Source organism: Magnolia sinica, chromosome 15 (assembly GCF_029962835.1).
Source record: "Magnolia sinica isolate HGM2019 chromosome 15, MsV1, whole genome shotgun sequence".
Classification (NCBI taxonomy): domain Eukaryota; kingdom Viridiplantae; phylum Streptophyta; class Magnoliopsida; order Magnoliales; family Magnoliaceae; genus Magnolia; species Magnolia sinica.
The window spans coordinates 6915862-6930708 of NC_080587.1; the positions used below are offsets into that span (position 1 = coordinate 6915862).

Consider the following 14847-nt stretch of genomic DNA (forward strand, 5'->3'; position numbering starts at 1 on the left):
ACTAGATCCATCATTGTTGTCCTCTTCGGTTCTTGAGGCTTTTTGGGCCTAACCGGAAGGGTTTTATCAATGATCTTCCCACTCCTAAGAGTGGTGATGGATTTAGCGTGCCCCATCTGATTTGAAGAGCTGGGATCATTATTCTCGTATTGCGGTTTAGGATTGGGGATAGGTTGTGCAGGAAGCATCCCCTTTTCTATAACCGTCATACGAGAATCTATCTTTTGCATAAAATCTGTAATTCCCCGCATTGCCTGAGCCAGCTCTTGTATGGGATTTTGAACCGGTTCCTCTTGAGGTTTCACTTGATTTGGATTTTGATTGAAGAAACCTGGAGGAGTCGCCGTTTGTCCATTTCTCCAACTGAAGTTTGGATGATTTTTCCAGCCAGGATTGTATGTGTTAGAGTTAGGTCCAGTAAAAGGTCTTTGATAATTATTTACGGCATTGGCTTGTTCATTCAACACTCCTCGAAAGGCGGGTATTGTAGGACAATTTTCAGTTGTATGAATGTTGCAATCACAGATGCTGCAAACAACTTCATTAACCTTATCCTTCTTTCCTTCCATGGCCTCAACTTTCCTTATGAGCGTAGTCACTTTACACTTGAGATCATCCTCTTCTTTCAAGAGATATAATCCACCTTTCTCCTTTGATTGAGTTGGCCTAGACGTGGTGTTCGACTTTGGGTAATAGTCCCACGATTGTGTTTTTTCAGCCAAACTGTCGAGGTAGTCCCATACCTCGTTGACATCTTTATTAATGAATTCTCCATTACACATTGTCTCGACCATTTGGCGCATGGAAGATGTCAGTCCATCGTAGAAAAAATTTGTAATGCGCCACGTTTCAAATCCGTGTTGTGGGCATGAACTGACCAAATCTTTGAACCTTTCCCAACATTGGAAGAATGTTTCATCTTCCTTTTGGGCAAAGTTCATGATTGCTTTTCTGAGGGTAATCGTTTTATGATGTGGGAAGAATTTTTTTATGAATTCCCTCTGCATGTCGTTCCATGTGCCAATGGATCTAGGACGCAGTGAATGTAACCACGTCTTAGCTTTCTCCTTTAAGGAAAAAGGAAAGAGTTTCAGCCTGACTTTAAGGATACATTAGGAAAACATAATGTAGCTATTATTTCATCGAACTCTTTCAAATGTAAATATGGACTTTCAGATTCAAGTCCATGGAATTTGGGAAGGAGTTGGATAACTCCTGGCTTGATGTCCATTTGTCCTGTGTTTTCAGGAAAAATCATGCATGAGGGCGTACTCACTCCCGCCGGTTGTAGAAAATCTCGTAAAGTACGAGGCGGGGGTGCCTGTTGCACCTCATTCTCATCTTGGGTATCCTCCACCCTGGGTGGAAGTAGAGGAGGTTGGTGTTCAGCCATAACTTCAGTTAACTCAGGGGATTTCGAGCGGTGTCTAGTCCTGCGATGGATAGTCAACCCCTCAACCAGTCCTCCTTCGGTCAAGAGACGTCGAGTGTCGTCACGGGCCCACTTGGGCATGAAAACACTCGCAGCTCTCGACTAATTCAACGCCTAATCCTAAGAAAGGAAATGAAAATCTAAAAAGAAAGGGAGAGTTGGAAAGAAATTACCAAATTGGAGTCCTAAGTTAAAAACCTGCAAAATAACTCAAAAATAAGTTAGATTCTAAAAAATAAAAAAATAAAAATAAAAAAATAAAAATAAAAAAAAAGCAGTAAATTAATTTCTAAAAGAAGGAATTCTTAAAAGAAAGTGGAGATTTCTAAAATAAATTAGGAAAGATCTAAACTAAAAAGTAGATTACTAAAAGAGAATTTGAAAAATAGAAAGTAGGGAAGGAGCTTACCGAATTAGAAATTTCTATCTTAAAGGCCTACAAAATAGGAAGGTTAGTTTCTAAACAAAAATTCTAAAAATAATTTAGGAACTAAATTAGATTTTAAAAGAGTTAAAATTAGAAAGTTACTAAAAAAACAGAAAGTTAATTTCTAAAAAGGGAAAAAAATAACCTAATTCCTAAAAATAAACTATTTCCTACAGAAGGGGGGGGATACTAGAATTAGAAAATTTCTAAAATTTAAACCCTAATTCTAAAAATAGAAAAAAGTAGAGAGATTAGGAAGGAATTACCAATTGAGAAACTTATGTCAAGATCCTATAAAACAGGGAACAAGTTAGTTTTGAACTCAAATAAAAATAAATAAATAAAACTAAGATTAGTAAAATCCTAATCTTAAACTAATCCTAAAACCAATTAATTTCAGAGAATCGTAACCGTCAGTCCCCGGCAACGGCGCCAAAAACTTGTTCACTCCCCAAGTATAGGGTTGTGATGTAGTAATAAACTCGGTAAGACCGAGGTCGAATCCACAGGGACTGATACCTGTACGTTATCTGAAACCAAGTAGAACTAGAACTAGACTGAGATGCGATCTAAACAAAATAGAATTTAAGAAATAATTGTGGAATAATTATCTAAAACTTTAAGGAATTTAGAGGAAGGAAACTAGGGATTCAGAGGATCCACTTGTAGAGATCAGGGAGATCTTATGCCACTATCACAAATTATGAAAATTTACTGAACTGCCATTGATATAGGTTTCAAGAGATGAAAGGTGTATGAATTAGAATGGATTCCATCACCAAACCATGCCCAGGAGACAAAGCTAACAACAGAATTAAACTAATTACCAACCACATCAACATGCTATGAAAATCAAGAAAAAAAATGGTACTGTCATCGACCATGCCCAGGAGACGATGGTGAACAACAGGGCTTCCTGACGTCATACACATAAAAAGAGTAGGAACATGCTCAAAGTCATCGCAGACCCATTGTAATTTCAGTCACAACAGACCATTAAAAATTAAAAACATTCCCCTTAATCAAACTATAATCAAGGTCGTTCATAAATTAAAATCAATTCAATGGCACAAAGTAAAACCTCCCCTCACACCACAAGCTTCACCCCTTAGCCCTAGCTAAGGGGTTTAGCCCAACATGGGTAGGCTAAATAAACAACAAAATAAAAAATAAAAAGGGGAAGAAAAGAACATGAAGGAAGAAGAGAAAAAAAAATCACTCCTTAACCTTGCCAAACCCAACCGATGCTTTCAGCGAGCACGAACCAAACACCCTTGCTCCCTTCTGACGTGCAGCCAACCAATCAAACACCCTTGCTCCCTGCTTCTCTTCCCAACCGTGCACAGCAGCCGCCCCCTTTGTTTCTTCCAGCCGTTCTCTCTCTCTCTCTCCCTCCCAATAAATCCAAGACCCCTTCGTTTGATGTTTATAGCACTGTCCTCGGAGAGTCCTACCGGAAATAGGATGCGGAGACTCTCCTTACGCAACAAGGACCGGTGGAGAGCTGGAGTCCGCAGACGAGCCAGCTGCGAAAAAAAAGTCCCTCCGCTGCGCAGTCCGGGATTCCGGTCTGGATTCTTATTCCTCTTTGCCTTCTTTTCAAAAGGACAGTGTCCTTTAGGAGATTTTTGGCCCACCTACCTGATGAACGGTTCGGATCAGCCGTCCGATCGCCCCTAAGGGCGCACAACTCGCCGCAAAAACCGGACAGCGTCCGGCTGCGAAACAGAGTGCGCTATGCACTTTCGCTGTCTGATGGTGGGGCCCTCATCGCTTTTGTTTTGGGAAATCCACGCCGTGCACTGCATTCTCCTCGAAAAACCGTTCAGGTATGACGCGTTATGGCTCGAATTTGGTGTGGCCCATGGACTCTTCATATCACCGTCTGTCATATGTTTGAACGGCTAGAATCTGTGTATGGTTGCAGGAGACAAAAATAGACACCTAGGCGAGAGTCACGCACCATATCTGGAGTTAATGGACGGTTTGGATCATGGAGATACATGATAGATGGGGCCCACAAGCGGAACCGACGGTCGGCAGCGTTGCGTTGCTGCGTAATGAGAAAAAAAAATAAGTTTGAGTCGGTCAGCGCCTGCTGACCGACGGCCCCTTTTTTTTACGTTCGTCCGGTGTACATATGCACCTTGCACGTGCACTGCATGTGTGGGTCCAATGGTGATGTTTGTAAGAAATCTGCTCCATCCATCTGTTTTGGCACATAAGTTAAGGCGTTGAGACCAAAATTGGAGTATATCTAGATATCAGGCGGGGCCCACATAATGATTAAAGGGGCTGATCTATCCGTTGGGCCACTTCCACAGTGATCCAGGAGCTGAAATTTTACATGTACGGTTCATTTATGGTCCTCAGGCCACGTATAGAGTTTTGAACTGATCGGATGGTGAAAACCCTATGATCTTGCATTCTGGACACTTTTCAGGCCGCTTGAGCTTCAATTTCTCGATTTCCGCGGACTCCTGGTGTATAATTCCGTCGCTCTTGGTCTTCTAGAGTCCGTTCCTTGCCTTGGTGCTCCTGGAGCGTCAAATTCATGCATTTACCACCCTTTTTCAGTCCATGCTTGTAAATACACTCTGCATTACAAACACAATTAAATCAGGCTATTAAACGGTATCATGCTTGTAAATTCATGCAATAAATGGGTCTGATATGCAATATTTTACCCTCAACAGTGTTCACACTATAAAATTATCTGGAAAAATGGATGGACGGCATGGATGAGATACATATATCATGTTGGGTCCACATAGCACCGACCACCAGCCATTGGCGAGTGGCAGTGGAGTATCCCACCCGTTTCCATTGGCTGGTGTACCACACACCTCCGACTTGGCTAGTGTGGGTACGTGTTGTGTGAAAAAACGAGCACTGGTGTTCCTATAGCTCCATATGTACAAACGGTTCAAAGGAAATCAAAATTACATTGGCCTCAAAATGTTGTATTTATTATATCCAGATAGTTCATCCATTCAGAGATATCTTTTTAAAGCATTAATCCAAAAATGAATTGTATACAAGCTTTAAATAGACCATATCATAAATAGCAGTAGGACAATAATTACCATCGTTAAAACATTCATAGGGCTCACCATAATATTTATTTTCCATCCAATTTGTTCATAAGGTCAAAAATACCTAGATAAGATGAAAAATAAATATCATATTAATCCAAAACTTCTGTTACCCAAAAAGGTTTCAATGGTAGACGTTCAATCCTCCACTGCTTTTTGCAGTGTGGTCCATGAAATCTTTAGATCTATCTTATTTTTCGGCTAAATCATTAGGACGAGTTCGAAAAATCTATAGACGGTTTGGATATAATACATACCTCATAATGGGACCCACATAACATGGTGACGTCAACACACCAGCTAAGTCGGTGGTGTTTGGTACGATAGCCAATCCACATCTTTGCTAATTGTTTCCTTTCTAATGCTAGTTGCAAACCGCATCTTTGCTTTCTATACCTCTTCTTTTATTTCTGAAACTTAAAATCATATTTTGGAAATCGAGACTATTCATCAGTTGTGGACCCACAATGAATGGCTTATAGCTCAAAATCACACTAACAGAACAAAATCTATATTTAAATTTCCGACCTGCATATGAACGGATAATAAGAGTAGTGTAAAAACTGCTACATTCTCCCAACCCTTAGGGTCATTGTTCGTTCATGCATGGTTCATCCACGGTGGAACCCATGGATCATTTGCCTATTGCCTAGGGTAGCAAATCATGGGCTCCACCTAGCATTTTTGAAAGTGCATGTATACTTATTTAAATATACTATAGAGCTGTCGATGTTATATAAAAAACCAAATCAACTATCACTGGTATGTTGTTGTTGTCACGCTATAGGATTTCCTGTAGCATGTTTGATACTTATCCATATCTAAGAGCCTTCAGCTGGCACTGCCATAGTACATGCCACAGTACATCAAGCCAAGTCGATTCGTGCTCAAGGCGAGCTAGTGGATCCAGTCAAGGCGAGCTTCCTTCGAGTTGAGGCAAGCTTACTCCCAACCCGCACCTGATTCAAACCCAGCCACCTAGCCACCCAACCCCCAAATCAAATATTATATATATATATATATATATATATATATATATATATATATAGAGAGAGAGAGAGAGAGAGAGAGAGAGAGAGAGAGAGTGCTATACAGGGTACCTTATTGTTGGTGTTGAGAGAGGGGAGATCTAAGGTGAGTGCAGGCTATACGGCTGGCACAAGTTGGGCAGATGATGAGTCAAGCTTGTGCGAGTGGCCGAGTGGGGAGAGAGAGATGATTAGGTAAGGAAGGGAAATGATAAGAAAGGGATGGATGGGTAGAGTAGGGTTTAAGTTTTATTTTATTTTTTATTTTTTAAATATAATATCTATATAATATATATTTGAGTCGAGTCAACCTCGAGCTTCGAGCCGAGCCAGGTTCGAGTTGAGTCAAGCTCCACTATATTCGAACTTGTATCGTTTTCAAAACGAGCTATGTCATATGAAGCTTGGCTTGCCTTGAATCATCGTTCGAGTCTAGCTAGATTGAGCCAAGCCGAGCAAGCTTTTCAAGCTAGCTTGACTCATGTACAACCCTACTGCCACGTGGTTCGTATCTCCCTCTAAATGTGCGTAATTCACTTCCACCTGTGGCTTACCAATAAGAGGTGAGACAGGCAAAGGCTCTTAGTGTAACACCCCGACTTTTCAGGACCTGAGTATATGACCCGTGTCCCAAAAGCCCGAGTGTTAACTTTAAAGGATGGTCAAATTTGAGTGTATATTTTTTTTTAAACTATTAGAGTAGGCAGATGAGCGTAGTGTGGACAAATCGACATAAAGGAAAATTTCATTATCGTTCAAATATACAAGAAGCTGCCCATAATAACTTATACAAACCAATGTCTCTGAATTTAAACAAGTACAAGATTTACATGATTTAATACATGAAGAATAACAGAAAGCATATAAACATAAGTTGCGAGATCGCGTAGCTCCTCCAAGAAAATACAGTCATGCATCCTTAGCGATCATACCCTACTCCTCATTAAGTCTGAACAAACATATTACTTAAGCTACCTGTATTACCTGTACGATTGTATATTTGATAGATGAGTGACCAACTCAGTGTGAATTCCCCTTAAGATTACACACCGCCGCATTTGGTAAGAAATAATATAAAACATCCAGACAACTAAAACAGAATAAATGTAGTCTTATTAGATGCATGGATGTATGAATGTAATCATGGACCCGGGAAAAACATCAAGACGGTCCGTGCCCTGGGAAAAATATCCAGACAAGCAATGGGGTCGTCAACCAAGGATGTGATTGGTCATCAGCGTAACACTCAGCATAATCGCATGGGCATGAAGATCTAAGTCATCATCATAAATCGAATGGCTGGTCATAAGCGCAACATTCAGTGTAATCGCAAGGCAGAGTAATCCAAGCCATCGTAATATGCCATGCATGCATGATTAGCCAAGTCATTATTAGTCCATTTACAACCAGCCAATTTAGATAAGCTCAATGGTCACTATGGGGAGCACATGGCCCAGTGTAGGCCGACAGTTCGGGCATTGTGTTCCATTACCACCATCCCTGGCACATGAGGCTACCATCTTAGGATGTTTAGTGGAAACCCATCGACTAGTGGCCAATCATATTATAGTATATGGGGCTTACCATCGCATGGTTATACGGTATAAAACATTGAACCCATGTAGGGAAAATACCGGAATAAAGCCACATAGAACGATATCAAACAAGCCACATAGGGCAATTTTCAAAATAGACCTCATAGGGTGGGTATCAAAACCATGCGATAAAAGACCATCCTTGAAAACCATTGGACACAACAACCCTGGATGGTAGGCCCATATCAATGGTCCATCTAGACCGCCACTCAATAACCACTAAGCCGAAGGTCCATTTTAATCACAACCAGTCGGGTTACATCCCAAGTATGGGCGTACATTTATAGGTGGGGGTTTCCTACTAATGTACCAGTTTAAAGTTCATAAGCAATACACAAATGATGAACAAATATACAGGATGAACATTAAGCATGTAATATAGAAATTCAATTTCCACCAGCTAATACAAATGATGAACAAATATACAAGGATGTGACTGGTCATCAGCGTAACACTCGGCGTAATCGCATGGGCATGAAAATCCAAGTCATCATCATAAATCGAACGACTGGTCATAAGCGCAACATTCAGCGTAATCGTAGGGTAGAGTAATCCAAGCCATCGTAATATGCCATACATGCGTGATTAGCCAAGTCATTATTAGTCCATTTACAACCAGCCAATTTAGATAAGCTCAATGGTCACTACGGGGAGCACATGGCCCAGCGTAGGCCGACAACTTGGGCATTGTGTTCCATTACCACCATCCTCGGCCCATGAGGCTACCATCTTAGGATGTTTAGTGGAAACTCGTCGACTAGTGGCCAATCATATTACAGTATATGGGGCTTACCATCGCGTGGTTGCATGGTATAAAATATTGAACCCATGTAGGGAAAATACCGGAATAAAGCCACATAGAACGATATCAAACAAGCCACATAGGGCAATTTTCAAAATAGACCTCATAGGGCGATTATCAAAACCATGCAATAAAAGACCATCCTTGAAAACCATTGGACACAACAACCCTAGATGGTAGGCCCATATCAATGGTCCATCTAGACCGCCACTCAATAACCACTAAGCCGAAGGTCCATTTTAATCACAACCAGTCGGGTTACATCCCAAGTATGGGCGTACATTTATAGGTGGGGGTTTCCTACTAATGTACCAGTTTAAAGTTCATAAGCAATACACAAATGATGAGCAAATATACAAGATGAACATTAAGCATGTAATATAGAAATTCAATTTCCACCAGCTAATACATGTAATTATAAAAGGAGATATCAATTATGAATTTAAATAAAAACTATGACTTAAGCTAATAGGAAAATGGAAAGCTCAAGGGGAAGAATCATCACCTTATACTTTGAATCGCCTTCTAGTGTCGCTAAGTTCTTGCGCCCTTAGGATTTGTATCTTACCACAAATCATGAATGTGTACAATTAGGTCCAAGTTCTACTCACTACTTAGGTTTAAGATCATGGCTTAGGATTTGAATTATTTATCTTAGGGTGTAGTCTTAAATTTAGTTTATAGGATTTGAACTCTAGTTGGTGGATTAGTTACCATTTAACATTAATGATATAACTATTATTTGTGACCATGGTATTAATCAGTACTACAATTGAAGTATAATGGTACAACCTATTATTAAAGATAACATTTCCAAGTGGTGGATACCATGCTAATATCACTAAAGGTAGTTTCATTTATAATAGCTAATATTAGCGTAACATGATAATAGTAATCATTAAGATGATAGTTAATATTATGATCTACTATCATGATAATATTTAAGAGTAATGGAAGAAAATTTCTAATAATTGTAACTTTGTTTAATATAGCTAGTATTAGTGTAAGTAGTCCATTAATGGTTAATCATTTATGATTAGTACAATTTACTATCCAAAATAATATCTAGGATGATAAATAAAATATTACCATTTAATAATTGAAATTTGTTTATAACAACTAGTCCTAGCATAATGATCTACTAATGACTAACCATGGCTAATACTAATAATCCTAATAACAACAATGGTAACAAATAATAACAGTGCATCGGAACAAGGCTAGAATGGGGAGGAAAGGTTGACTCACCTTGATGACTCGGTTCGAATCGAGTTGACTCGGCCCAACACAACCACTCTTCCCTACACTCTCTCTCCTTCTTCATTTCTGCTTCTGGGAAATCCAGAGGTGGTTGGACTCGACTCAAGGATGGCCCAACTCAACTCAGGTGAGTCGAGTCAACTCGCCAGCTACACAACTCACCCACCCTACTCATTCTCTCCCCTTTTCTCTATCTTTCTTCTTCTGTTTTTCCCATTATGTTCTCCCTTGCTGGATGTCCAGCAATGGGTCTGGACAGACCAACCCAGCATGACTGGCTCAGACTCGATGAGTTGACTTAGTTTGGGTCGTACAACCCATCTTCTTTTCCTTCGTTTTCTCTCTTCTCTCTCTCTCTTTTCTGTTTCTCCTTCCTCAAAACCAGAAGACGTCTGGTCTTGACCAGACCCGTCCGACTCGGTCGGACTGAGCGAGAGCATGGCAGCAACCCACTCACTCCGTTCTTCTCCCCATCTCTCTTCCCTCACTTTTCTTTCTCCTTTCTTCCTTCCTCCATTTCCTCCATTTGTTTCTTTTCTTCATTTCCTCCTTCCTGTTTAAACAGGTCCAGCAATGTCTGGACTCAGCCCCAGGCACCAGGCCGAACTCGAAATCCAACGAGTCGAACCGAGATGGTGCAACGGGCCACCTTCCTCTCTTCTTTCTTCCTTCTCCTCTTTTCTCTTCTCACTCCTTCCTCTGGCCCTTTTAAAATTCCCGGACGCAGGTTAGACCCATCTGAACCAGAGGGATCACGGCCTCGGCTTGAGTTGGCTCGATGCGGTTTGGACGGAGGAGAAGGAGCTTCGCTCCAATGGCGGATTGCAAATGGCAACTTCTCCCTCCAATCAGCTCCTTTCAGATGATTCATGTAGGTCTTAGAAAACTCCCAGACAAGCCTTTCTGAAGCTTGAGGAAGGTTTAGGTGATGGGTTCAAGGGTGGAAGGTGATGGTCGTTTTCTCTCGAACAGCTGTAAGAATAGAGAATGAGCTTCTGTTGCTCAATCCTCCCATGTTTATAACATCACCTAGCCTTCTCCTGGTCCGTCGGATTGACAAAAAATGCTCCAGATTGGATCTGGTAGAAACCGTTCTTGCACATGGCTGGTATTGCAAATACGGGTCGTGGTTTTGCTTCTCTGTGGGCGGGAATGCTCTCCTACGTGGAGAGCCACTGGATGGCTGAGATTTTCTCTCAGTGAACGGCTAAGATGAGAGGGGAAACCCCTCACGCAGATCGCCCTGCTGGTGCACGGAACAAAACTTCTATTTTTGGAAACTTGGTTTACTACAGTCCGTTTACGACTGTATTTGTGGTCACAAATATGTACATATCCGTGTGAAATGACAGGATTTTGGTCATAATTTAGTTGTGAACACGATGGATGGTTCTGATCTCCCGTCTTGGCAGTTTAGGTGGACCACTAATCATCACACTGAAGGCCGTCTGCTGCTGTCGAAAACGCAGAGAGAGAGAGCCCTCTCTATTTTGGGAAGTCACGGGTCAAGGGAGCTCTGACCGCTCTAGGTGGTACGGTGCACAGTGGGTGTGCACTAGCTGTGCACACGTAATTTCTGTGTGGGGTCCAACGTGATGTTCGTTGGAAATCCACACCGTCCATTAGGTTCTAGGAGTCCACTTAGGGCCTTAGACCAAATATGGGGCAGACCCAAGGTCCAGGTGGGCCATACACTAAAATTTCACGCCCTAATGGTGGATTCCCGATGATCTGTTAGTCGGATCAGTCTGCAATTGAACTTTGACGGTTAAAAGGGTCCTATTGACTGTTTGTATATCTTTTGTAATGAGTGACTAACTAGAGACTAATATTAATATAATTTTTATTATTTTTATATATTACTTATAATTACAATATTTAAGACCTCATTCATATATATATATATATATATTTAACATTAGCATATTACTAATTACATACTGCTGTTTACACATTCATCAATATACATAATTTATAATATACAATATCATATTATACATATAAATGAATTGAAGATTGTACAATATTATATTTAATTAAAATTATATTTGTATTTGATGATATTGTTAAATAATATACAATTCCGTAAAAAAAATATTTCAATGCTACATTTTAATTTGACTTTATGTTGTGAATTCATTATTCATAATGTTTATTTAATATAATATTGTTTTCATAATTTCTTATATACATTAAGTACACACATATCATTTTAGCATGAAATTTTAAATCTTTACAAAGTATATACACTTCATAGTGTATATATATTTAGGTTGTATTATTTTTTGTATTTATATTAAATTAAATTACATGGTAATACTTGAGTACTAGAAAGTACGAGGTGTTACACTGAGGTTCACTGAGGGGCCAATATGATGTATGAATTTTATACACACCGTTCATCTATTTTTACATATCATTTTAGATTATGACCCCAAAAATAAGGAAGATCCAGGGCTCAAATGGACCACAAAGTGTGGATTAAATTCCTACCGTTGAAAAATTCTTAATGGTCACATAAGTTTTGGATGAAGATGATATTTGCTTTTTTCACTTCTTCCAAGTGTATATGACCATATCAACAGGTTGGATGGAAAATAAACAACATGGTGGACCCTAAAAAGGTTTCAATGGTGGGCATTCTTAGTACCCCTGCTTCTTGTGGTGTGGTCCACTTCAGACTTATATCTGACTTATTTTTGGCCCAGTGCTCTAAAATGTTATGGAAAAAATAGAAGAATGGTGTGGATAGAATTCATACATCACAGTAGCCTCTCACTGTCCCTTGAAGCCTCCCTCGTCCTGTCCGAACAGGCGAGGGTGGTACCTAATCCACGTGCTACCAATCGAAACAACTCGCAGAGAGACATGTACCCTGATTTTTGCAGGCCACCAATGAGATTATAGAAAATTCACTCTAATTATTAGATTCCATGTTAAATTTAAAAAGTGTCCGAAATTTAGGTCCATCTGTGCTTTCAGGTGGGACAAACCAAGAAAAATAATTTGAAGGGTGAGTATTGCATTGTACACTTTTTTCAATCATGTGCTTCACCTATATTACAGATGAGACTGATTTTTTAATTTTTTATTTCTGAACCTAAGATAAGGTGATGCAACTGTTGATTGGGGTAGATTTCACATAGTGAAGCCCACCTTAGGCACCATCCTTTTGCTTGCTAGTTCCCATTAACATAATCTAGCTTGTGTATTTATATTTTTATTTAATTACCTTAAAGTAATACATACAGCTATCACCACTGCAGGGCCCACTACAGTTGGGAGGAGAAAAGATCTTGCTAGCTGCTTAGCAGTACACCTCATTCCTGGAATTTCATACGTTCAACTGCAGCGTATTTTTTACCAATCGGTGCAGTCTACAAGATGCACGGGTTAGATCGCCACATGCGTGTGGAGTACCAGAACAGGGACCTTTCAAGTTACAAACATTTCAGATCGATGCATGACAAAAATCCTAAGGTTCATCTCATAAATATGAGTCAGAGATATACGGATATATCCATTTCATATCAAAACAGATCCTTTATTTGTCCATCGGGTCCTTTAGAAAATCCCTTTTTCTTTTTAGAAAGATTACCCTTGTCTCTGTTTATGTCTCGGATTGAAACAAATTACTATAATTCATCCCCGCCTACGGATCAGTCGACATTTTTCACAAATTTTACGAACAGAGGCCCTTATTTTCATATTTGTTATTCCTTACCTTAATTCCGAATCTACTCCTTGGAAGAAAATAAGTCTCTTGAAATTTTGAACCTCGAATTGTATTCCCACGAAAGGAATGTTTAAAAAGCCAACACACGTTTATAAATAGAATAAATGGTCTGTTTGGGAAGGCGATCATCCAGGGCACAATCAGGATCATGCGCTTATGCCAGTTCAGGTGGGCCTTATATCTGCACCTCTGATTCTGCACAAGGAAGTAGCATTTTAACCCCAAAAAGAAAAACAAATGATCCACGGTTGTGATCAAGCCAGGAAATGCAGCTCTCCATGTAAAATCTGATGTAGACCAAAATTGAGATTAAGGTGGTAATTTTGTCGGACCCCCTGAATTCTTGAAACCTGTCATTTTGGAGAAGTAACGTTGTTTTAACATTCTAATTCAAACTCCTGCTGAAGTAGACAATTCAACTTCCCCAACATTGTTTTAATAAAAGCAGGGAGAAATGCTTCCGTAATTAGAAATGCCCTGCAACTGAAAATAGTGATAATGTGGAATGGAAGGTAATGAAATTATGGCCTAAGTGGCATAAAAAAGGAGTCAACAAAGATGGATTAAAAAAGCCCATGGTCGCTATAGCATACAGAGTTTACTCTGTGGGGCCCACTTTGATGTATATGTCTTTTCCATGCCATCCATCTGTTTTACCAGTTCATTTTAGGATATTATCCAGAAATTGAAGCATATCCAAATCTCAACTGGGCAAGACCACAGGAAACAGTGGGAATTCAATGCCTACGGTTGAAAACTTTTTGAGGGCCACAGAAGTTTTGGATCAAGCTGATATTTCTGTTTTCCCTTCATCCGTATCTGTGTGACCTTATGAACAGGTCGGATGATAGATAAACATAACTGTGGGCCTTAGGAAGGTTTCAACAGTGGGTGTCATTATCCCCACTGTTTCCTGTGGTTTGGTCCACTTATGCTTTAGATATCCTTCAGTTTTAGGCTAGTGCACTGAAACGATATGGTAAAACGGATGGCTGGTGTGGATAAGATACATACATCACGGTGGGCCCTACAGAAATTTACATCCACATATTTCAATAGGAAAGGAAGCTCTCCCTCAAATACACCTCAAATTGTGTACACTTCAATCTCCACCATAGACATCTATGGTGACCGTGATTGCAACTGCTCACTTGATGGGGGCCATCTTGTTTGATTTTTTGGTCATGTGTTTGATGATGGCACACAATTAGAGGTACCACCACAGACATGCATACTTCATCTCATGTGCCCTGCAGGGGTGGGTCCCACCCCAAAAGCCTCAATGGTCAAACAATCCTAACAATTCCATCTGTAGCCTCTATTCAACATAAATGGGTAATGGTGATCCTGTTTTTGATGCAAAACTATGGACAATTGATCACATGGTTAGTAATGTCGGATTACCCTTTTTTTTTTCCTTTTTTTTGTTTGTTAGCTTGTTAGTACATCCACTGTCAGTTCACACTTCACCA

The 14847-nt window shown here is 39.9% G+C and overlaps 1 non-coding gene across 1 annotated transcript; it reads left to right on the plus strand.

Moving 5' to 3' along the window:
- Positions 1-852: 852 nt before the first annotated feature.
- Positions 853-959, plus strand: LOC131228466 (small nucleolar RNA R71). The gene has a single exon (XR_009162969.1). It is a non-coding gene; the product is annotated as a small nucleolar RNA R71 (small nucleolar RNA).
- The last annotated feature ends 13888 nt before the right edge of the window (positions 960-14847 follow it).